Source organism: Pogoniulus pusillus, chromosome 6, assembly GCF_015220805.1.
Source record: "Pogoniulus pusillus isolate bPogPus1 chromosome 6, bPogPus1.pri, whole genome shotgun sequence".
Lineage (NCBI taxonomy): Eukaryota > Metazoa > Chordata > Aves > Piciformes > Lybiidae > Pogoniulus > Pogoniulus pusillus.
This window is the reverse complement of record NC_087269.1, coordinates 16,150,989-16,175,249: the sequence shown is the minus strand read 5'-3', so window position 1 is coordinate 16,175,249 and position 24,261 is coordinate 16,150,989. Positions and strand designations below refer to the sequence as shown.

General features: G+C 40.7%; 1 long non-coding RNA gene across 3 annotated transcripts in view; it reads right to left on the bottom strand.

Moving 5' to 3' along the window:
- The window catches only part of LOC135176047 (uncharacterized), a 51,985-nt gene that overhangs the window by 22,339 nt on the left and 5,385 nt on the right, over positions 1–24,261 (bottom strand). For 2 of the 3 annotated variants that reach the window (XR_010302539.1, XR_010302540.1), the window contains 3 exons: positions 16,434–16,535; positions 12,749–12,842; positions 5,907–6,009 (listed from right to left, as the gene is read on the bottom strand). This is a non-coding gene — a long non-coding RNA (uncharacterized LOC135176047). The remainder of the gene's footprint in view (positions 1–5,906; positions 6,010–12,748; positions 12,843–16,433; positions 16,536–24,261) is intronic. The other variant, XR_010302541.1, reaches the window with a different exon arrangement.

Below are 24,261 nucleotides of genomic sequence, written 5' to 3'. Positions count from 1 at the left end.
ACCAGTGTTGAGTACAGGGGCAGAATAACCTCCCTTGTCCTACTGGCCACACTGTTCCTGATACAGGCCAGGATGCCATTGGACACTTTGCCTAGAAAAAGCCTAAACAGAGTGAGAGGAAAAAGCACAGGGTTCCTGCCTTTTTGGAGTTCTGGCTTTGAGAGTTCCCATTTTGGACCATGGCTGCTTTTGGACAGCTCCCAGCTTTTGCATGGCTCCCATTTTTTCACTGTCCCCTTTTTTGGACAGTCCCTCACTTCTGCACCATTCTGTGCAGGTCTGCAAGCTCAGCAAATCTTTAGGTCCCTCTGAGAGAGAGCTGCTGGTGGCTCCTCTTGGACCACACCGCAGTCCACTTCCTGCTCACCACCCTGAGCTGAGGAACACACCAGCAATTTGCCTTCTCCTTGTGCTGCTGAGGCAGTGCCGCTGCACGAATCTTTGTGGAGGCTAATCGGACTTTTGCCATGTGGCTCTGCATGGTTGGATATCACTTGGGGTGATATCAGCAAGGCATCGTTGCTAATTTTCCTAACTCACCTCTGTGAGTAAAAGCTGTTTCCCTTAGATTCTCTGCTCAGCCTGATTTATAGTGGGGTAATGCTGTGTTTGTAGCTTAGCCTTTTCCGTTTTCTGACTTTCCCAAAAGCTGTCCATAAGCATCATTTGAAGATTTTCCTGGCTGAATTAGAGCCTATAAATAAACCTTAACTAGTTTTGTATATAGTCTGGGGGCAGAGGTTTGGGGAAAACTAAAGTAATTCTATTTTTATAATTCCTATCTCAGCCAATCTCTACACACATCGTTCTCAGTACACTTTAGAACAGTCTCAGGAAGAGATATTTTGCTAGATAGACTGCAGGAATATGAAATACTTACTTTTTTTGGGCTTCATTCTGAGGTCACCCTTGCCTCACACCATTAGCTGTCTTATCAAACACACAGGAAGAGACAAATCCTCTTTGGGGCCTTACTGTGCAACTTTGACAGACCCAGGAAGCATTCCCATTCCAGTATGACAACTTAATCTCCATCAGTTCACACCTATTTTAAAAGAGACTCCTCTGGACAAAGTTCAACATTCAAAATCTGAGTAAGCATTCCCTGGGGTTTTCTGTTCAGTCAGACAGTGAATGTGCATCTGGTTAACACCTCATGGAGAACAGCTGTATGTCAGCAGGAAGAAGGAGCTAGATGACCTCACAAGTCTTTCTTTGGTCTCACTGCTGATTCTTGATCAAGGTTAGAATAAGTTATAGTAAACTGCCATCTGAGGCTGGGTGTGCTAGTGAAGAGATGGGCAAAGGTCTTTTGAATAGACAAATCTCAGAATATCTGGTACTCAGGCACAGACCTCAGGCAGGCACTTCATTTACTTTATCCTTTGGGAAATTTGGCATATGATAAGATCCATACTTGTGTTTCTGGACAGTGGAGAGAACAAGGCTCTCAGAGAAGGTGATTAATCTTACCTATCTCAGGAAGGCATGAATTTTTGATTTAAAGTGTTCAGCTTTTGCCTGTAAGGTCAGCTGTTGTCTCTGTGTAGATGGTAAGCTTGATTTAGATATGCAACAGTTAAATAGCTGTAATCAGTGGAGATGAATCCTTTAAATCTTCCAATTCCTTAATAAAATACAGCATTTTTTCCCCACTACAACCTAGGTCTCTCAAAGTACATGCTACAGGTACAAGTTTCAGCTGATGGTGAAATAGAAGTCCACATTGCACACCGTCTGTCTTATTGTGAGACTCAGCTCAGGCACAGGATATACTGAAGTTCAAAATGGTGATAAATGGTGGGATTCTGACTTCCCCTGTATTGGTCAGTCCTGCAGGTAAGGCCATGGACAAGGGAAGTCCCATCTTACATATCAAAAAAGCCCCCAAAACCCAAACCATGTCACATTAAGTATTTATAAATGTGATGTGTCAAGGTGGTGGGATTTTGTTTGTTTAGGTTTTGTGGTTTGGTTTGTTTTCTTCTCTAGTGACAACTTAGACAAGTGGAAATAGGCTGGTTACATGAGCAGAAATCAAATGAAACAGTGAGAAGTGACAGGTTTCCGCTTCTGTGTGGGTTAATGAGACCCTGTAGGACAGGAAAAAAGGTGGTTTTAACTGTTCTGATTAGCTTGACCTAAAAGCCATTTCATGATTCACACACAGAAAATGTAATTTAAAATGATCAAATTGATGATCAAATACAGACTGGTTAACAATAGAGATTTTAAAATACCCTCTCTCTTCACAGCATATTCTGCTCCTTCCAACCCCATGCCAGGTTTTATTAAATATAATGTCCTGGGCTGTGAACAACTCCCACCAGAAATTTTGCATATTTTAAACCACAGGATAGTTTTCCTTCACTCTTTCAAGTGATAGCTTGAAAATACACTGGATGGAAATTCAGGAGAACCACCCTTTCCTATTCCTCTTTCCTGACCTGCAAATAAATGGTCTCTTTGAGGGTGGGTGAAATCTCTCTGGGAAGGAGCATTCTGAAGGCCTTCACTGCACAGGAGCACACTGCTGGATCTCTGCTTTGTGGAATCTGTCCTAGAGACCCGCTGGGAATTCTCTTGTTACAGAAGAACATTGTCCATACTGGATTTTTCTCCTTTTGCTGGCTATTTTTGATGGTGATGCAACTTCATTATTGGTGGGAAACTACTGGCATTTTAATCAGGGGCATCTCATTCTAATCTAACTGCTGGTGAAAAGGGAAAAAAAAGAAAGGATGTATTTGATCCAGCCTTCTAGCAGGGCAGAATTTTCCCTGTTGAATACTACAAAGCCAGAGAGTTAAGACTCTCCAGATGACTAGGGGGAAGGTTTGAAAATCAGTTCTACAAACAGTAGTTTGAAATGAAATTTAAGCTGCAGGTTTACTATAATGAGAGCAACAGGTTGGACAAATGAGAGAAAGATGTGAGACATGTATGTGATGTAAATTAGCACATTAAATAATCTTTGTACTTATAAAGAACTCTCTTTTATACATGTTAGAAACATATTTGGACAAGGGATATCAAATAGGCATAGAAGTCAGTTCCTTTTTTTTTCCTTACTACATAGCCTGAAGACTTTGCTAAGCCAGAAAAAAAAATGCATCTCCTTAATGTGGTCATTGTCCTATAGCAAATTAGTAGAGATCATAAAATCATTCATTCTACTGAAGGCCATTTCCAATCTATCTCATTAGCACAATGTTCAATCCAGTTAAAGCTGGGTCAAAGTAATGTGAGCAACTAATAGACTGAAACACAGCATTTTTTTAATATGGAAGTTCCTGACCTAAAAAAATATATCTCAGATATAAGACCAAATGATAGATTACAGCATTTTCTTCAGAAGGACATTAGAAATAGATGATAGCATATGCAGAACTGATTTCTTCTGGGAGAAAAACATGATATAAAGGGATTATATTGACAAGACACAACAAAATCCAAGTTGAATCCCAAGTAATAACTTGGAAAAAATGAATGGCTTTTTTATCTGTCTGAATATCATAAAAGTAATGATGAAAGGGATAACCTTACCAAATACTTTCCAAGTCATACCTAAATTTTAAAGCAACAGCCTGTAATCTGTGCAGAGTTTCAAACAATAAAGGTTCTGTCACACATTCCTGTTTGCATTTGCAAAGTCAAGCTTACCAGTATGTCACTGGTGAGATTTGTATATATTGACTTGTAAGAGTTAATTGTGTAAAGTGTGTTTTATACTTGCATGTGCAAACCAGTCAGGCAGTCTGGACATGATCCTGGCAGGGCTTTTCTGAGCTTCTGGCTACTAATACTTAGACTGGTGTCACAAACAAGTGATCAGTTCTGCAGGGCTCCCAAGACTTGTTTAGCACACATCTACACGCTCAGTTACAGGCAGACATTAGGTTGCTCCACCAAGCCAGTGGGATGCAAATGAAATCTCTCTAGACAAGGTGGCAATTTGCTTTGCCTGAGGTAACAGACTGTGTAATTCACTGTGTGAAACATATGCAGGCTGGACATAGGCATGACCACATAATTTTCCATTTCACAACTGTTACTTAAATAGCTTTCATAATGAGGTGTGTGGAGAGAAGCAAGCCTGCATTCTTCTACTTAAAATTGTCTTGAAAATTGGCTGAAACTGACCCTATAAATACAAGTCAATTAGTAAATACAAGCGAGTCTGGGATTGTTGATCCAGTAACAGCAGTATGAATGAAACACAAACTACTGTCCCATCCTGCTTCCCAGCATAAGAAAAAAATATGCAAAGAAGCTGCAAAACCAGAATCAAAATAATGATGGTAGATCTGTGGGAAATACTAAATGACTTGGCAAAATAAATTTCCTTAGCTTATCCAAAACAAAAGCATTTGGTAGGAAATGGTCAACTTTTGTTCAAAATTTTGTATATTGAAAAGAAACTCTGAGAAAAGGAATCCTTCAAGAAGCTCTAGTTGCATCAGCAACGTTAGTAGCTCATTTTCTTTCCTTTCTTTTTTAAATTCTTTTTTTAGGTGGTGGTATTTTTGTTTTCTTATATTTTGAAGGAGAAATATCCTTTCTTTGTCTTGAATAATGACCAAGTTGTTTCTCTCCCTGTTCTGCTTATACTGTTTGACATTTCAGAAGGGAATGACTTACAGTTCAGAGGCATTAAAGTTATGATCATCACATGCTTTTGTTTTGGTGAAATAAACACATTTCTCTGTTCTTCCTCTCGCCTGCCAGCACCAATGACAATAGGTACACTGACAACTGTCAGGGCTATTAATGTGCATTGGGGAAAGACAGGGGAAAGGATATAACAGAGAGTTTTTTGTTGCTGTTGGAAAAATTACTAAACCATTAACGAATCCAACAGGCTAGAACTCTAATTTTCACAGTTAGAGTAATGCAAATCAAATTGGTGCAGTCTGCCTCTATGGTAGCATCTATCAAGATTAACTGTTAAAAGCGCACCCAAATCTGATAGTATTTAACAGTGCTTTTCTCTCTGTGCAGTGGAGTTTCTTCAAGTGCAGTAAAGTTCATGACATTCAAGTAACTTGTAGTACTGTGTTCAGCTCTGGAATACTCAGCAAGGGAAAGAGTCCTCTGCTTACTGCAGAGAGGGTTTGACTAGATGACCTTTGAAGCTTCCTTCCAACCCAGACCATTCTGTGATTCTGTGACATGGACCTGTTGGAACAGGTCCAGAGAAGGGCTGCAAAACTAATCAGAGAGCTGGAGGACCTTTCCTGTGAGGAAAGGCTGAGAGAATTGGAGTTGTTCAGCCTGGAGAAGAGAAGACATTGGGGACACCTTACTACAGCCTTTCAGAGGATAAAATTCATCAGGGTCTATTGTAACAGGACAAGATGTAGTAGTTTTAAATTAAAGCAAGGTAAGTTTAGAATAGATATAAGGAAAAATTTTTTTTTACAGTCATGACATGCTGGACCAGGCTGCCCAGAGAGTTGGTAGATTTCCCATCCCTGGAAACATTCAAGGTCAGGTAGGATGGGACTTTGAGCACCCTGATCTAGTAGAAGACGTCCCTGCTTACTGCAGGAGGGTTGGGCTAGATGATCTTCAAGGGTCTCTTCAAATACAAACTATTCTATGATCCTGTGATTCTAAGATGCCCAACCCTAAGGTTTGCAGCACTATTCACTTTAACAACTTTTTTTTCCCCTTTCTTTTCTCTCTTTCTCCCACTGTGTTGCCAGTAAAAAAAATAAGACAGCAAAGCCAGTATTTCAGTGCCTGCAAGACAGATGGCACAGCCGACAAGACACTGCTGGTGACAGACTGAAGAAGTCTTGGCTGGATAACACAAGGCACAAAACAAGCCAATGTTCACCCTTCACTATTATGAAATAGATATATACGGTATTTTTCCATACTCTACTCACCACATTGCTTACCTTGGTGCTTTGTTCTCTGCACTTACTACCAGTGTCAGTAAATTCTGACCTCTGTCATATGAAAGGACCATGGGCTTTTGTAATCCCAGAATAGGTCAGGTATCTGAGGGCAGAAAAGAAAGGTCAATTGTCTCTTTGCATCATTCCTGTAAACCACAGCATTGTTTACAGTGGTCTCGGTAGTTTAAACCAACCATAAGGACAGATTCTGCCAGAACTGCTTCTGCAGTTCTGAATTCAGCTCCAGAAGACAAATAAATATAAACAAATATGCATGTCAGGGGCAGCACAGAAAAAAAGGATTTCTCTCATAATAGCAGGCTATTAAGCTAGACATAAAATATGAAGGGAAGGGGAATGAGAAGGACAGAAAAAGAAGTTCCATCCATTACTGTGCCATCCTCTTTGCAGCTTCAAGTTTGCGTTAACAAAACAATCGAGCTCATCATTACTAAAGAACCTTTAAAGCATTCACATCATTTTCCTCTCCCCTGTATTTTCCACAGATGCATGTGCATATTAAGTTATATTTTATGATTCATCTGGGGCAGCTTAGCTCTGACATATCTTTTTATTTGCTACAAGAGCAGCCTGGATTGCATTTATTTTTGGGTTTGGCCAATAAATTCTTAGTGAACGACAGAGTAATGATTTTAGTTGCCCAAGTTGTAACATTACTTCTTCTACTGCATGTCAAGCCAAAGCAATGCATAGCCAGGTTCTTGTAAGGTATTGAGGTCCAACTTTAAGGTCACATGTCTCCACTTAATGAATTAACAGAAAACATAGTCCATACTATGTTATGGAGCAAAAAAAGGGTCTGCTGTGGGCTGGTGGCTTTAATCGACTATTTATGGGTGGCTCTTGGGGAGTTATAGGTTCTCTCTAGCCACCAAGATACTAACTTTTCTTTGAAACCTTCCTAATGTGCCTGAATGATTCACTTCTGCAAGGTGATGCTGAAAAAGCTCAGACAGCCGTAGCTAATGTGTTTAGCCCTGAATTTCAGCAGTAAGGTGATGGCTAGAATAAAAATATTGAGGACCTTCTGGAATGGTGGGCCACAGTGTGCTGCAAGGTCATAAGTCCTGATTGCTGCACAGGGAACACCTGTGCTATTAATATAAGATTGTTTTTAGTGAAGACAGAGTGAATTAGTTTGCCTTATATAACAAAGGACTTATATTTAGATAAAGTACAACCAGCTGAGTTCTGGGGATGAACCTGGCTGATCATTCTGTTACCCAAGTTGTTTTCCCCTTCTATAACATTACCTTGAGTTGTGAGTAGGAGAGATATTCCACTCCATTAAATTATACATCTGCAACATAAAAAGTTCTGCAAGCAGATCTGCAACAGGCAGGTCATTAAGGTTTACTGTGATCTAAAAAGGCAGCAGGTTTATAGTCCTTGTCATATACTACAGTAGGAGTTATTTTTTGCATGATATTGTTTATATAACAAGTCCCAGGATGCTCCATGAAGCTTCAAGGCTCTTGTGCTTGATGCTTGAAATACTGTGCATGCAGTCATATGGTCATTTCATTTTTCTTCTTCTTTTTTTTATATCCAGATTGTCAGATAATTGTGCTACACTAGGCTCAGCTTTCATTGAAAAATACTGACAAAACTACCTTTAGGAACACTAACAAAGTAAATAATTTGGAGATACCCACTTGAACCTGCAGATTGAAGCACTACCACCAGTAAGAATCACATCTGTTCATCTCCCATTTATTGAACTTCAAAGGAAAATAACATCAATTAAGTAATATTTTTCTTTTATGAGTATTTCCTGAGAAGCATAATAGCAGTAAGTGTATGCATTTTAACTCCCTTTTATTAGAGACTATGAGTTTATACATCTATCTAACCAAAATCTGGCTTTGCTCTCAACAACATAATGTGTCTCCGTAGTAACATCTCATAAATAAAAGACCATTTAATTTGGAAAATTCTGGGTTTAATACAAGAATTATTTTACACTTTTCTTCTAAACACATTCAAAAAGATAAAAAATAAATTTAGGACTCAGTTATCATAAATGGATACAATATAGGATATATTTTGGCATGGACTCAGTTATCATAAATGGATACAATATAGGATATATTTTGGCACAATCCAAATTACTGACAAGGTATGTAAGATCAGGGAATTGTAAAATAAAACTACCTTGCATCCAAATTGGCAATCACTATTTTCTGTAAAGCATGCAAAACCTCAGGATAAAATATCTCAATTGTTAATGAGTGCCAAGAGTTAAAATCACCTCATCTCTCTTGGTTGCCATCATCACCTGAAGTGACCACCTCCATTCCCAAATCTCAGTTTTAGATCTTCACTGTGTTCTTTGCCTTGATGTGTCTGGGAAGTTAAATCTCCCAGTGATTAAAGATCTTTTATCCTTTACTCATACTAGTGTAGGTCCAGTTGGTTGTATGCCACTGTTATCACTTATCCTTCAATAATTCTTTTCTTTCCATTGTGTTACTACCCACTCCAGCATGGATTTACTTTCTCCAAACAAGCCAAGATCATTTTGTATCAAACTTTACTCTGCCTTCAAATGTTGTTACATATTGTCCATCTGCCCTCTTCAGCTCAAACAGAAGGAGGTCTATCATCAAAGTGGTTATCAGAATACCTTTTATTTTTTTAATACAGGGAATGAGAACTGTCTGTGTTGCAAATAAAATTGAAGGAGTGCCTTTTGTTTTGGAGTTTGGTGGTGTTTTGTTGGGTTTTTTTGAGCTTGCCTGATATGTCTGAGCATGGTTCTTACTGTTTCTCCTCTCTGCTACTCACAGCTATACTGTGGCTGTCAGGTGTTCAAATGTTTAATCTCAAATGTGTAACTCTTGCCTTCCTTCCTAAATGTGTGGCGTTGTTATAATCCCTTTGTTCAGTGGAAAAAAAACATTATTTTAATTACCATGGCTGGATAGTCATACTTTTTGCCATTAGTAGTAATATTTGCTCTAATGCCTGTTCCTCGAAGGTCAGAATCTCCCATAAGGACAATAAATCTTCCCAAATGCTAATATTTCTCTTTCTAATAACATTATGGAGATCTTTGTCCAGCGCGAATTAAACTCTAGGGGACTAAAGCAGACATCCTGCATTATACAAACCTTTTTATGATCTTTCCTTAAATTGCTTTTTTTTTATTAAAACTTATCAATTTTATTAGCATATTACAGCTAAGACTTTACCCTGCATTTTATTTCTAGCTTGCCTGAAAAAGGCTACTCTTCCTATTTATGTTACACTCTATTATTATTGGGGTAGCTGGGCTACCCCAATTGTAATTGGCTTGAAACCTTCCACCAGAATTCAGTTTTCTTTCTTTTGTTGCCCAAGTGCTTTTAATTCCTATACTAGTATTTATATTGTTTCTGAGTAGTCCATATGATTTCCTAGCTAGATTAGGGCTATTTCATTGATGGCATTGCTCACCTGCTTTTTTGCCTTCAAATTCCTCAAATGACTTATTCCTTCCAGCTTCTTCGCTGGCCTGGGCCACTGCCTGTGGCAAAGGGCAGCCAAGAGTGGAGCAAAACAGACTAGAAAGTAAATATTCAGTCCTTTCTCTTATGAGAGGTTTGTACATGTGAAGGAACCCGAAGAAAGATCAAGAAGAAAATACATTGAAATTCAGTTGGTCATTTTGGAAGGGGTTCATAAGGCAACCTATGAGAAGAGGGAGCAGTTGGCCTCCTGCTCTCTCCTTCCCCCCCATAAATTCATCTGCTGAGGTGTCTTATGGGGTCTAGAACTGATCTCCCTTCAACTTCTATATATGAGCTGTGTCTTCAGGATGTTGTAGGTTTGAGAGAGAACAGGCACAACAGAGACTCAGGTATTTCCCCAGATTTCCTTAGCGCAGTGATCAAGTATTGATTAATTAATAAAAGTATCTCTTGGAACACCAAGCTTTCAGAAATTAAACCAGTGCCTAAGATGCTGTGTAATTCTACCATAATGTGCTGTTTTAAATTGTTGACAAAAAAAACTTGTGATGAAAGGAAGGTGGCAACACGTGCAACAACTTTTTGCCTACCTCGTATCTATAGTTCTTTAAAAGTGCAAGAAGGTTGTTACATTACTTACAGATGTTGCACTGACTGTAGAATCAGGTTGGTTTGGTTTAGGTTTGGTTTTTTATCTCTAGGACTCTGACAAAAATACTTTGACATCCAAATAAAGAATAAATTCCATAAACATTGGAGTAGACTCTAAGATTTTTGGAGAAGGATTTATTAAAGGACTTGCATCCCACTCAGATGAAGGCAAGTAGAGAAGTCATAGCTGACAGCAAGTATAAACATGATAGGATTTATTCTTAGCACAAATAGTCAAGCAAGAAACATTGTTTTGGTAGGAAGTGAACAGGACAAATCTGACCTTCATTATTCCAACTCCTCTGAACTATTAAATATGGCAAGCACTGAAATAGGGATTTAGAGTATTTTTGCTGCCACTGGAGCAGCAATCTTAGTGGGGACCGAGATCCAGCCATAGGACTCAATTAAAATAGCCACTGTTAAACTATTTACTGCCTCTAATAATCAGAGCTATGCAATTTGTACTACTGAGTAAACAAATCATGCTTTATAAGTTCCCAACTGACTATTACAGTCTAGTCTGTCCGCTGTCATTTAGTTACAAAACCAATTTTCCATGTAGTTTATTTGCATAAACAACATTTTTTTCAAAGAGCTTCATGGAAAAAGAAATCACATTAAACAAAATTGAAATTAGGTTAAAGTAATGTTAATAATCTGACAAGCTCCCCAAAGCCAAACTAGTCAAAGCTTTTTTATTTTATTTCATTTTATTTTAATTTCATGCTGAGGTTTTTTTGGATGTGTTCACCTCTCCAGGCAGACTTAGAGTCTGTTAAAAGAGTGATCATTGCTGCTTCTTGAAGCCTGTTAATTATGCATGTGCAGAGTTATTTGTAATTGGTCCCTCTCCAGATATTCACTCATCTCTTTCCATTTTCATGAAAGCCTAAAAAATACCCATGCCCCACTATCATTTACTCACTAATATCTCCCTCATATATTTCAGGTGCCCTGTAGCAATGTGTCTCAGATTGGACAGGTATTATCACATTGATTTTCTTTAGAAGAACAATGTGTCCAGAGAAGGGCCATAAGGAGGATCAGAGGAGAGGGCTGAAGCATCTCTGCTGTGGAGACAGACTGAGAGAGTTGGGGCTGTTCAGTCTGGAGAGGAGAAGGCTCTGAGAAGACTTTGTTGTGGCCTTCCAGTATCTGAAGAGGCCTTCAAGAAAGCTGGTGAGGGACTTATTAAGATGTTGAGTAGTGATAGGACTAGGGGGTGTGAAGCAATACAAAAGTGGGTAAATTCAGATTGGATATTAGGAAGAAGTTCTTCAGCATGAGGGCGGTGAGACACTGGAACAGGTTATCCAGGGAGGTGGTGGAAGACCCATTCCTGGAGGTTTTTAAAGCCAGGCTGGATGGAGCTCTGAGCAACCTGATGTACTGTGAGGTGTCCTTGCCCATGGCAAGGTTGGAATTAGATGATTCTTAAGGTCACTTCCAGCTCTGACAGTTCCTTGATTCTATGACAAGTTGCATCTGCCCACATTCCCTTGTTGGGCCACCAACTGTTTTAACATATGATAATCACAAAGTGCAATGAATTTTTAGTTTAAATGTAGAACACTCCTCATCATTTGCATACACATCTTAATATATTAAATCTACTCAGGTAAGACAGACATCTTGTACAAGGCACACCTGAGGACTTTTCACAGAGTAGGAATCCAGTGGGGGTCACATTGCAATCATAGATTTTTGGTGAGCAAATGACATCGTTAGACTTGCTCTTTATTACAACAGTTGTAGTCTTCCCTTCATCTCCAGTAATGCTGTCTATGTGCCTTTACATCTTGTAACAGGCAGCAGAGCTATCTTTTCAAGGGAGGTGTAAGACTAGAGTATTAACAATTTTTGATGTTTTAATTAAGGTTTTTCTCCATGTGTTATCCCAGTATCCTGTGTTTCACTCATGTCATTGAACTACTGTTGTTTTTGCTGAGAAAATTCTGCCCCTGAGATACCAATCTGACCAAAGATTGTAGTCTAGGCAGCACTGCAGGGTATCCTGTTATGGTTGGAGCGTATGAACATCGTTTTCAACTGGAAAATACTGAAGGGTGGACTTGAAAAGCCTACAGATTTCTCAGGAAATCTAATGTGCTCCAATCACCCTGCAGGACCTGGAAGAATTGTTAACAAGTAAGTTTTAGATAATATCTGATCTCTGCTATGAAATTTTCATTGCTTTATGATCCCTAGTGAGCTTTTAGCTCTTACATTTATAATATCAGACGAGATTTACTGAAAAAGGAAAATGTTGAAGCTGCTGAGTAAATAAGGGTTGCTAGACGCCTGTGTATCTTTCTCCCAGTGACACTGATGCAGTGAAAATTTGTCAGTGAGGATAGCATTTGCAGGTACAGCAGTTGCAGAAAACAAGAGAGGTCTTAAACTACCATCATTTGCTTTATCTTTGGGGAAAGAGAAACTTCTGGGGTTTACAGGGTGTTTTTTTCCCCCCACATGTCATTCAGCATATGCTTATGCAGTCAAAACTCATCTTGTTATTTATATTTAACAATATCTCAGGCCAGCGTTTTCTTTTCTTCCCCAGAGGTTTGGCTGAGCTACTCTTGCTTGACTGCCTCTGTGCCTGCATCTGATTCCTGAGTGAATGTGCTTTCATACCGCTCAGATAAAGAGCTTTCAGTGCAGTCATGACTTGCATGGGGTTGGATATTAGGTCGCTTTTACGTCTAGACCTACCGGGATGACGACATGCTGATTCATCTACGAATAATCCAAGTGAACTCTCTGTCTCGAAAACAGGCTTTGCTCATTTCTGTTAACTCCAAGATGCCTGAACAATACAGAGATGTGGGGGGAAGAAAGTCATTATATATGCTTGTGATGGTTTGGGGGTTACCCCGCCCCCCCACACTTTTGTATTTGCCCCAGCTAACTCAGACGGACCCTGGGAATATAGATGAAGCAATTTATTTACAGCTAGCAGAATTTACAAGCAGCTATTTACAATATATACAGTTATATACAATTATATACAGTTATATACAAAGGATAAACAATACAAAAGCACAACTCCCCTCCCAGAAACCTGAGTCCCCAGGAGGGGCTCTCAAACCACCCCAACACCTCCCCCCGGCCCTCTCAACCTTACCCCAGTTCTCAGGAAGAAGAGAGGTGCAGCCAAGAGGTTAGGGAGCAAGGTTAGTAGGAGCAGGGTTAATGAGATGTGTCTCGGTCTAAGGCCAAAGCAAGAGTGAGAAACAAAATGGAGAATGTTTTCTTCTTCTTCCCAGAGTTCTCAGCGTGACTGTGAGAGAAGTAGACACAATTGTTTTTCATTTCACTGCCCGTTATCTAGTTCTTCTACCAAAACATTCCAGCTTGCTTCAAACTAGCACAATCCACCCCTTGTCTACTTCGCTCAGAGTATCGCTGAGAATTATCTAATCTAAACCAATATTTACACTAAAACAATATATACAAGTTCAGTTCACACTTCAATCAGATGTAGGTGATTCAAAAGCTCAGAACAGGGACTCCCAGGTGATGTTGGGTTCGTGCTCACGTACTGTAGATTCTATTGTAGATTCTCTCAGTGTTGGGCGCCGATGTTACCTAGAACAGAAAACTCCTAACAGCTTGGATTTAAACTCTCTCAGCTAAGGTTAGATTTCTCTGTGGAATACACTGGATTTCACCATTCTCCTGCATTACCCAGTATGTATGACCAGGACCTTCAGCAGATACCACCCCTCGGACAGGTTTCCCTTCTTGGCAGCCCATGGCAAATCATCTCGGGAAGGATATCTCATAGCCACAGCCAACAGAAGGCGTGTCCACAAGCTAACCCTACCAAGAGGACATGCCAGGTGTTTCCGCCCGGTTAGCTCAGTCGGTAGAGCATGGGACTCTTAATCCCAGGGTCGTGGGTTCGAGCCCCACTCCCTCATAGGCTGCTAGAATCTCTTTCTCAGTTGCAGTGTAATTTGTCTCTGAACCTCTGTAACAACGTCCCCAGAAACCAAGTGGACGACCACGTGTCTCATTTGGAGCTCTCTGCCAGAGACTCCAAGTTGGACCATTGTCACTGGCAGCCGTGTACAGAATGTTTTTAATGTCTGGACCAGATCTCACAGGTCCCAAGCCCACTGCATGGACTACTTCTCGTTTGATTTGATCAAAGGCTGCTTGTTGTTCAGGTCCCCACTCGAAATTGTTTCTCTTACGAGTCACATCATGCAGAGGTTTGACAATCTGACTGAAACCAGGAATGTGTAGTCTCCAAAATCCCACCACACCAAGAAAAGAAAGTGTGTCCTTCTTACTGGTGGGAACTGCCATGGTAGAGACTTTGTTAATCACATCCTGAGGAATGTAACGGCGACCATCCTGCCACCGCACTCCCAGAAACTGAATTTCTCTGAGTGGATCCTTGGAGCCTTGGATGTCATCTTCCTCCTCCTCTTCCAGTTGTTCTGGTGGTGCTGGGCCTAACACAATCTTCCTCATAGCATTCCTAAACTCATTGGAACCATCCTCTCTCCTGGCAGCTAACCTCCCAGTGCTCCTGTCACTTGAGTATTGTTGTCTCAGCACATCTACAAGGTCTCGCAGACTAACTACCTCCTCTTCCTCCTCTTGCTGCTGATCACCAGATGTCCCCTGTCTTACATCCTCCTGCGAACCACTCTTTGTCTTAGCTTTTGCCTTAGCAGGTGCCAGAAGGGCCTGAGCAGCAACAGACTTGGATGTGTCTGCTGGAGGATTTGAATCTTTAGGAGTCTGACCTGGAGGGTTTGAATCCTTAGGGGTCTGACCTGGAGCATTTGAATTATTGGAGGTCTGACTTGGAGCTTGTGAGTTCAGATCTGCCTTGCTTTTAGCAGGAGGATTTTGGTTCTGGTCTGCTGGCTGGGGGTTCGAATTGGCTGAGCTGGTGTCATTAGGATTTGGACTGACTGGGCTAGCGTTACCAGCACTAGTAGTATTATTAACATTAGTGGGATTATTTGCCTGTCCTCCTGGGATGCCTGCCAACCCTGACTTGTTTTCATTTTTGCTAGGAACATTCTGATTTTGGGTACCTGCCTGTGCTCCTGAGGCTCCTACCGAACTCTGTGGATTGTTGTTGTTTTTGTTATCAGTGTTTATGTTAGTGGTGGGAACACTGGCTGTGTTCCCAGCACTTGGAGAAGGAGGGGCAGAGGCTGGCAAGGGGGAAGCCGATGACTGTGTTCCCTTGTTTTGCTGTGAAAGAGACTGCTTCTGAGACACAGAATTTTTCCTAGCTCTTACAGAAACTGGTTTTGAATTTTTCACCAATAATGCCAAAATTAATATGAATATTAAAATCATGAGGCAAATATTAAAAACTGTGAGAAGAAAAACAGTTTTACACGAGCATGTACCTATGCAAACAGTTGGAATTCCTGTCTTAGGCTGAATAACTCTCATTAGAGCCATATTTAAAGCAGAATTTCCATTGATTGTCACATTATTGACCAGAGCTCCTGTAATGTCCTTGGTAATATTCTCAGAGATATTAAAACCAGCATAACCAAGAATAAAATCACCCCAGCTCCAGAACATATCTGAAACCTTAGCTTTAGCCTTATTATAAGCCAGATCAATGAAATAAGCAACAATTTGAGCTTTTATCCAATTAAATGTCAAGAAAACAAAACCAGACCAGAGCAATGCACCAACCAAATACAATAGCTGCTTGATTAGCTTCATCTTAATTCCCAGAGCTAATTACCACTCACTGAAATATCTAGCCCCACGTTGGGAAAGCCAATTAAAAATGTGATGGTTTGGGGGTTACCCCGCCCCCCCACACTTTTGTATTTGCCCCAGCTAACTCAGACGGACCCTGGGAATATAGATGAAGCAATTTATTTACAGCTAGCAGAATTTACAAGCAGCTATTTACAATATATACAGTTATATACAATTATATACAGTTATATACAAAGGATAAACAATACAAAAGCACAACTCCCCTCCCAGAAACCTGAGTCCCCAGGAGGGGCTCTCAAACCACCCCAACACCTCCCCCCGGCCCTCTCAACCTTACCCCAGTTCTCAGGAAGAAGAGAGGTGCAGCCAAGAGGTTAGGGAGCAAGGTTAGTAGGAGCAGGGTTAATGAGATGTGTCTCGGTCTAAGGCCAAAGCAAGAGTGAGAAACAAAATGGAGAATGTTTTCTTCTTCTTCCCAGAGTTCTCAGCGTGACTGTGAGAGAAGTAGACACAATTGTTTTTCATTTCACTGCCCGTTATCTAGTTCTTCTACCAAAACATTCCAGCTTGCTTCAAACTAGCACAATGCTCTATAGGGATATACATGCGTCTTGTAAATACGAGGAGACACAACAATACAGAGGGGAATAAGGCTTAAAGACTGTATTTTAAAAATGGAGCTTACAAGTCTTCCTTTGAGGACACAGCCAGTTATGGCTTTCAGTTTTTCAGCTGAACAGACCATCCTTTGATTCTCAGTGCTGCTCTTTTGCCCCACAACTCACCACTGAAACATACAAAATCACTTTTTTAGTATTAATTCCCCTTTTAGGCTAGTCTCACTTATCAAGAATTGGAGACGGCATTTTTTTTCCCTTAAGCTATAAAGTGCACACTTTTCCTTGAATAAATATTTTTAACCTGAAATTAGATGCTTGAGCATTGGCCAATGAGGAAAGAGAGACACTGGACACTTGCTCACTTTTATAGCGTAGTAGCTTATGGAAGCAGTCTGTAGCTATGCAACTTGGAAACAGCTACATGTCTATTTCCTCCTCCAGGCTACTGTCCCAACAGAATGAGGTGAGTTTCAATTGAAAGACATTTATTTCTGTAATGTTTTCATTTCAGCATCAACAACAGGGGATAAACTTTCACAATTTGTCTGGGAGACTGATTTGTGCCTTTTGCCTAAAAATCTGCCCGAAGACATTATTTTCCCAAGCAATGCATCTTACTCTAATGGAAAAAAGTCATATCAGGCACCAGCTGAAATTTACTGTTCATGACTCAGAAGATTGTAACATAGAATCATAGAATCAACCAGGTTGGAAGAGACCTCTAAGATCATCCAGCCCAACCTAGCACCCAGCACCATCCAGTCAAGTAGACCATGGCACTAAGTGCCTCATCCAGGCTTTGCTTGAACACCTCCAGGGACAGTGACTCCACCACCTTCCTGGGCAGCCCATTCCAATGGCAAATCACTCTCTCTGGGAAGAACTTCCTCCTAACATCCAGCCTATACTTCCCCCAGCACAACTTGAGACTGTGTCCCCTTGTTCTGTTGCTGGTTGTCTGGGAGAAGAGACCAACCCCCACCTGGCTACAGCCTCCCTCCATATAGTTGTAGACAGCAACAAGGTCCCCCCTGAGCCTCCTCTTCTCCAGGCTAAACAACCCCAGCTCCCTGTGCTAGTTTGAAGATAGCTAGAATGTTTTGGTGAGAAGAACTAGATCATAGGCTGTGAAAGGAAAACAGTGCTGATGTCTACTTCACTCACAGTCTTGCTGAAGAAGAAATGAAAACATTTGATAACACTCTTGCCACTTTTCTCTCACTCTTGCTTGGGCTGCTGACTGAGCAACATCTTACTCCCTAACCTCACCTTCCATTTGGCCTAACCCACTTTGTTTCTTAACCTTTTGGCCGAACCTCCATTCTTCCTTGGGACTGGGGTAAGGTTGAGAGGGGCAGGGGGAAGGTGCAGGGGTGGTTGAGAGCCCCTCCTGGGGACTCAAGTTTCTGGAAGGGGAGTTGTGTTTCTGTATTACCTTCTACCTTGTATATTTCTCTACATAACTGTATATACTGTAAATATCTGCTTGTATATTGTGCTAGCTGTAACTAAATAGCTTCATTCATATTCCCAGAGCTGGGTGATTTCTAAAGTTTGGGGGGGTGGGGAACACCCAAACCGTCACGCTCCCTCAGCCTCTCCTCATAGGGTTTGTGTTCCAGGCCCCTCACCAGCTTTGTCACCTTTCTCTGGACACCTTCCAGCACCTCAACATCTCTCTTGAATTGAGGAGCCCAGAACTGCACACAGTACTCAAGTGCTGAGTACAGAAGAATAATCTCCCATGTCCTACTGGCCACACCGTTCCTGATACAGGCCAGGATGTCATTGGCTCTCTTGGCCACCTGGACACGCTGCTGGTTCATCTTCAGCCTACTATCTACCCAGGTCCCTTTTCTTCCTGGCTGCTCTCCAGCCGCTCTGTCCCCAGCCTGTAGTGCTGCTTGGGGTTCTTGTTGTCATTATGTGAGAAAAAAAATTAAAAATGGAGGTGTTTAATTTTATTACTTCTCAGATTATTATCTCATGTTCTCCTAACAGCTCAGCTGAAATTATTGTTGTGTTTTTATTTACTGCCTGTTGCAATTAGTTTTAGACTTTAGATAAATATCTTGTGCCCAGTACTCTTTAAAAACCAGACTAAATGTATTCTAAAGGACTCTGATATAAAGAACTGACCTCTGTTTCTGTGAGGTCTTTTTCACTGCTGATATTTTTGTTTGTTTTGCAGTTTACAGACACTGAAGTAAGGTGACCTTCCACCGCATAGACTGCAACGAAGCTTAGGAGTGGCCTTGGGCACTGATATCAGCTGCACCTCAATTTAATAATCTTATTGTCTCTCTCAAAATTAGGTCATCTGAGAACCAAGTCCTAGTCCTTGGCTGTAGGGGAATATTACACACCACATATTTCTATACAAAGAGATTTAGATGGAACTCTTCACCCAATATTTGAAGAACAGACTCAGATTGACAGAAATCAATTTTTCTACACATGCCAGGAAAGTGTATGGTTACTTCTGATGAAATAATACAGTATCTGGCTTATGCTGAGATTCCATGCAGTGCCTGTGGCTTGTCTTTGTACACATGAGAAAAATACAGAACCATTTGCTGACCCCCAGCTTTGTACTTGGGAGCCATGTGACATATTGCATGAAAACTAGCATGTGTAATGCATCACGTTATTATGTACAGCTGTTAAGGACCTAGAAAGCGAACAATGTGCTACTGACATATAAATAATACCTTCTGTGCACAGTTAAACATTGGTGCTATTTTTGCCAGATTTTAAGCTCTTTTGAGGCCAACTGGAACAGCTGAAATGGAACATTAAAAAAAAAAAACGTTTTGATGCTGGGGCACAGATGGTGGTAGCCCAGTGTGTCAAAATAAATGCTTCATTTTGGTTCTAATGTGGGAAAAATAGACCTTCTCAATTACTCCAATAATCACAGGTGCAATAAATGATCACTGTAGCTATTTCAGATGGGCATTAAGAGAAATTCTACGTATCCTACTTACAACAGCCTAAAAAGGTGAATTACTTTAGGCCAATGACTTACTGCCTTTAAAAAAGGCTCTACCAGCTGCAGTTGAGCCTGAAATTTTAATCTGTTATTTTGCACCTGAATTTCACAAACACAGAATTGCCTCTCCTGAGAGCCATTCTGATGGACAAAACATCTCTTAACTTTAAAATCAATGACACAGTTATATTTAGGAAATTTAGAATTGCTCAAGAAGACTTCAGAACTTAAATGTTTGTCCAGAGTTTTCAAGAAGGCTTTGATGGCAAGCAGAAGAAACAGGAGAGTTAATCACGGGCAGAGAAGTTGTTTTCACTGCAAACATCTGCCCAGAGCTTGCATGTCAGTGGCACGGAATGGCCACATCAAGCTGGGTGCATCCACCAGCCTGTTGCAGCTGCTGGTGACACCCATCACTCTTATGACTGTTAAGTTTGTAACCAAGAGGCCAACATCTAGCTTTTGAAAAGGGGCAATCCACCAAGACATTTACCTGAACTTCAGGTAAACCACAGGCAACACTGTGGGAGAAGATATGAGCTAGTTAGAGGACAACACATCAAATTACCTCAGCTGCTTATACTGTGCACTGCCTGGCTACAGCTACACAACAGGGCTTTTTGTCTGTAGGATGAGCAAAATTACAAAGAGTGGATGATAATCCTTATGCTATAGCACAACTGTGAAATGGTTCACATTCTCTTACACAAGAGTTTACTTCCCATGTGAAATTTAAATCTGCTCCAGCTGGTACAGTAATAGTTCCTACAGTTTGTGTAGCCAGTGAGGGAGCAAAGCAAAGTGGACTTACAACTGAAATCTGGAAGGAAATATTCCTTTTTCTGAGATTGTGCCCTTCCAGGCAGCTCTAGAGCTTGCTGGTGCAGAACTGTGGCTTTGTATTGTCATCTGCAGTGAAACTGCTGTATTTCTGCTGAAGAGGTGAGATTGTTGTTTTTCCCTGGGCACTGCACCACAGAAGGCAATGTATTAGGGTTTTGGCTGTAAGAGACCCTCAGAGACTGAAAAAGTTTGTAAATACTATTGCAGTATTCATTGCCTTAATTCAAACTACCTAATTTCTTTCATGCTTCTTAAAGAAAGTCTGTTTATAATGCTCAATGTACCTCAAAAGAAGGGGAATGTGGTGCACACAACAAGTAAAGAAGGAAATTATGAAGCTCTATCCTGAGTATAGGCTTTTAGAAATGTTTTTCATAAGCAGAAGCCAGGATGACAGCTAAAACTCTGATCCATAAAGGTATTAGAAGGAGAGATAGGGATGTGTAAGAATGTCTGATAATTCTATATTCAAAAGGCTCTCATGAGAAGAGATAGAAAACAAGCAGTAATAGTAGACGCCCCAGACTCTCAGGTCTGGGAGAAGGAGATTCTCCAGGGGGACCCACAAATACCAAAATGCTTCAAATTCAGATTGCTGTTCTAGCTGGTATGCAGCTGCAGCCACAGAATCAATTCTGCCCACATTCTGCTTTAATTCCAGATGGATAAATTAAGGCCAGCATGAAATGAAGCAGCAGACAGTGACTGGTAAATGACCCAAATAAACTAGGCCAACAAAAAGATTTCTAAACAGAGAGTTGTTAGAGCCACAAAACTTGCTAGAGGCATAGAGAAGATGTTGAGCGAGTTAATTGTCAGCATCCCTCAAGTTATTATAGATAAATCTAAAGCTAAGGTTGAGCAATTCAACCTCTCATGTATGAGAGAGACAGCACTTACTCAAGAAAATTACAGCACTTATTCTAAGTACAGAATTCAATTTTCAAGGATTAATAAGTAAACACCTTAATTAATGTATGACTTTAAAATAATTAAAGTCCTCTAAGAGATTTAACACATTTTTCAGCCTTTTATTTGTCCTGAATGATCTTCAGAATAGTAACTGCACAAGTATTTCATATTTTCAATTTTCTACATCAGCCACAGCCAAGGAGTGGTTATAATTAAATTATTAATGATTCCTGCCTGTAATTGCTATGACTAGATAGACTACAGTCTGACTCATTTAACTCTTAACTGGAGAAACTCATCAATATCTTATTGTCCAAGGAGAAATTTCCATTAGTAAACCACATGCATTTGAAACAATCTGAATTTGAACCATGCAGCTTCAACTCTTTAGAAATACTGCACCGTAGTATTCTCTGCTGATAAATCAAGACATTCCCATGGAAAGCTGTTAAAAGGAATTTAAAGCTGCTAATGGTTCTTTCCTTTTATGAATCGCTTAGAAAATTGTAGCTTCTATTTAAAACCAGTAGGAAATAATGCAAGTATTGAGTACTGTGTCCAGTTCTGGGTCCCTCAGGTTAAGAAAGATGTTGAGATGCTCAAATGTGTCCAGAGAAGGGCAACAAGGCTGGTGAGGGGGCTGGAGCAGAGCCCTATGAGAAGCTGAGGAAGCTGGACTTGTTCAGCCTGGAGAAGAGGAGGCTCAGGAGAGACCTCATCGTTGTCTATAACTACCTAGAAGGAGGTTGTGACCAGGTGGGGCTTGGTCTCTTCTCTCAGACAACCAGTGACAGAGTGAGGGGACACAATCTCAAGATGTGCCAGAGCAGGTTTAGGCTGGATGCTAGGAAGAAGTTCTTCACAGAGAGAGTGATTGTCCATTGGAATGGGCTACCCAGGTTGGTGGTGGAGTCACCATCCCTGGAGGTGTTTAAAAGGAGACTGGGTGTGGCACTTTGTGCCATGATTTAGTTGATTAGATAATGGTGGGTGATAGGTTGGACTAAATGATCTTGAAAGTCTTTTCCAACCTGATTGATTCTATGAAATAGTGGCAATACATCAGACTGGAAGCCATTCTGAAAACACAGGCTGCTTGCTCACAACAGAGGGAGGCAGTAATGAGCTCCAAGTTCTTATTTCTCTAATGTTCTACACAGTTCATTTATATTTGTGTGTGCAGATAGCCCCACACATACAAACTGTGCGCATGTATGCACACACATACATAGCCACCGTTGTTTTAAGGCTAGAGAAGTCCTAAGTGCCACTGGAAGGAATAACAACCTCTCTGCTTTGCAGTCTTTTCAGGTCAGCAGCTTTCTCTGCTGAGTGACAACAGTGACCCCCTTTCCAGAAAGGGCTAACTTCAGGAAGAGACCATCTGGATGACGCCTGAGCCAGACAGGGCAAAGTGTGAGAGGGAGAATAAACCCCAAGAAATAGCAAGAAGCTTTAAAGGCAACACAGAAGTAGAAAATAAAGAGCTAGGGGAAGCACCTTTAAAGGGAAACAAAACGATACTTCCTGGTTGGTCTGCACAACACTGCTGCTTCTGGGGAATGTCAGCAGAGGACTCAAGCTGGCTGTGCTGCTTGTGTTTCTAGGCAAATGATGGATGTTTCACAACAAATAGTAGAGAAAACTAAGCATAGCTGTGGGCTGCACAGCAGAGGCATTTTTAGAAAGGAAGCACCAGGAAGAGCACAACATGGATGCCTGACACTGAAGTTACACAACATGCCTGAGAAGACACAAATAATCTTATCTCAGGACCCAGCAGTCTGCAGCAAGCAGGAGAAATAGAGAGGGTAGGAGGACTGCAGTTTAATTATCTCCCTGGGTAAATCCACATCTAGGAGGAGAGAGAAAAAGACAGCAAAGAGCATTTGAGATCATAGACATGACACCACCCTGTCAGCACAGGACCTGGGGCTGTCAGGTAAACTGAGGTCAGCACAGATCCTGTGCTACCTTTCCAGAAGGGCATGAAAAAGTGAGTGGAATATACAGTAGTGTGATTGAGTGCACAAACCAGTCAGATAGTGGAAAACAGCCATTGTGCATGAGGCAGGAAAGAGAAAAACAAGCAAGTTCCCTCGACACAGCCCAGGAACAGTTTAATTCTGTTCATCACAGTCTGAGGTTCAGAGATGTGCACAAGTGCTGGGACTATGTACAGGCAGTAGATGCAAAAATCAGGGCTATCTCTACCTAGAAAACATCAGTCTCTGTGCAGTGTGTTAGAATCCAAACACATGGTTGCTTTACCTTTGTTCCCATCAGACAAAAGGCTCAATAATTTTCATCAAGATCAAGTAAACATATCAAATGAAGAAGATGAAACTTTGCATGTAGAAGCTGGAATCAGGTTTTGGAAAACTGCCAGACTACAATTTTTCTACTACTGGAAATGAGAAAATTGGAATTATTTTACCAACTATACTGGAAAGACAGAAAACCAGAGGATTATGAAGAAGATGTTCTAGTACAGGCAACATCCTGGGGTGTAGAAACTTCAAATTCTTAATGTAGATCAAAGTTTGGCTATAGCTGCTACAGAGGAGATAAGGAGGATGATTTAGTGTGGACCATTACAGGAAATACTGATAACATCTAATGAAGCAAACACCATTGTGGTTTTAAACAGAGGTTAAGGGAGGTTTTAGTATAAAGCAGCTTTAAATTGAAACTAAGAGATTTATTATGTTGCAGAATATAAAGTTTTTTTCATTCAAATATGCAAACAACCTGGAATCATAAACATCAAAGCAGCACTGAAACAGAACAATGCCACAAAGGCCAAAGCCAAGGGTGTTAGAGTACAACACATTTTCCATCGTTCTCCCTAGACAGGCTGAGACATTGTCCCTTCTATTTTACCTTACATCTACAGTACTGCTTTCTGAAAGTAGGGTTTTTCTGAGGCCAAGTCTAGGGAACATTGAATACAAGGCAAACTGCCTGGAAAACTTTGCCCTGTAGTTCTTCAAACACTTCTTTTCCCCCCACCTTGCTGTTGCAAGTGAAATCTACTGCTGAAAGATATGCTCTTGAGTTAAAAATTTCAACTTACCATATCACTAAGGAATTGTTATGAAGTTAATTACTTTTGCAGGTTAAAGGACAAGTCCTACTTTTAGCTC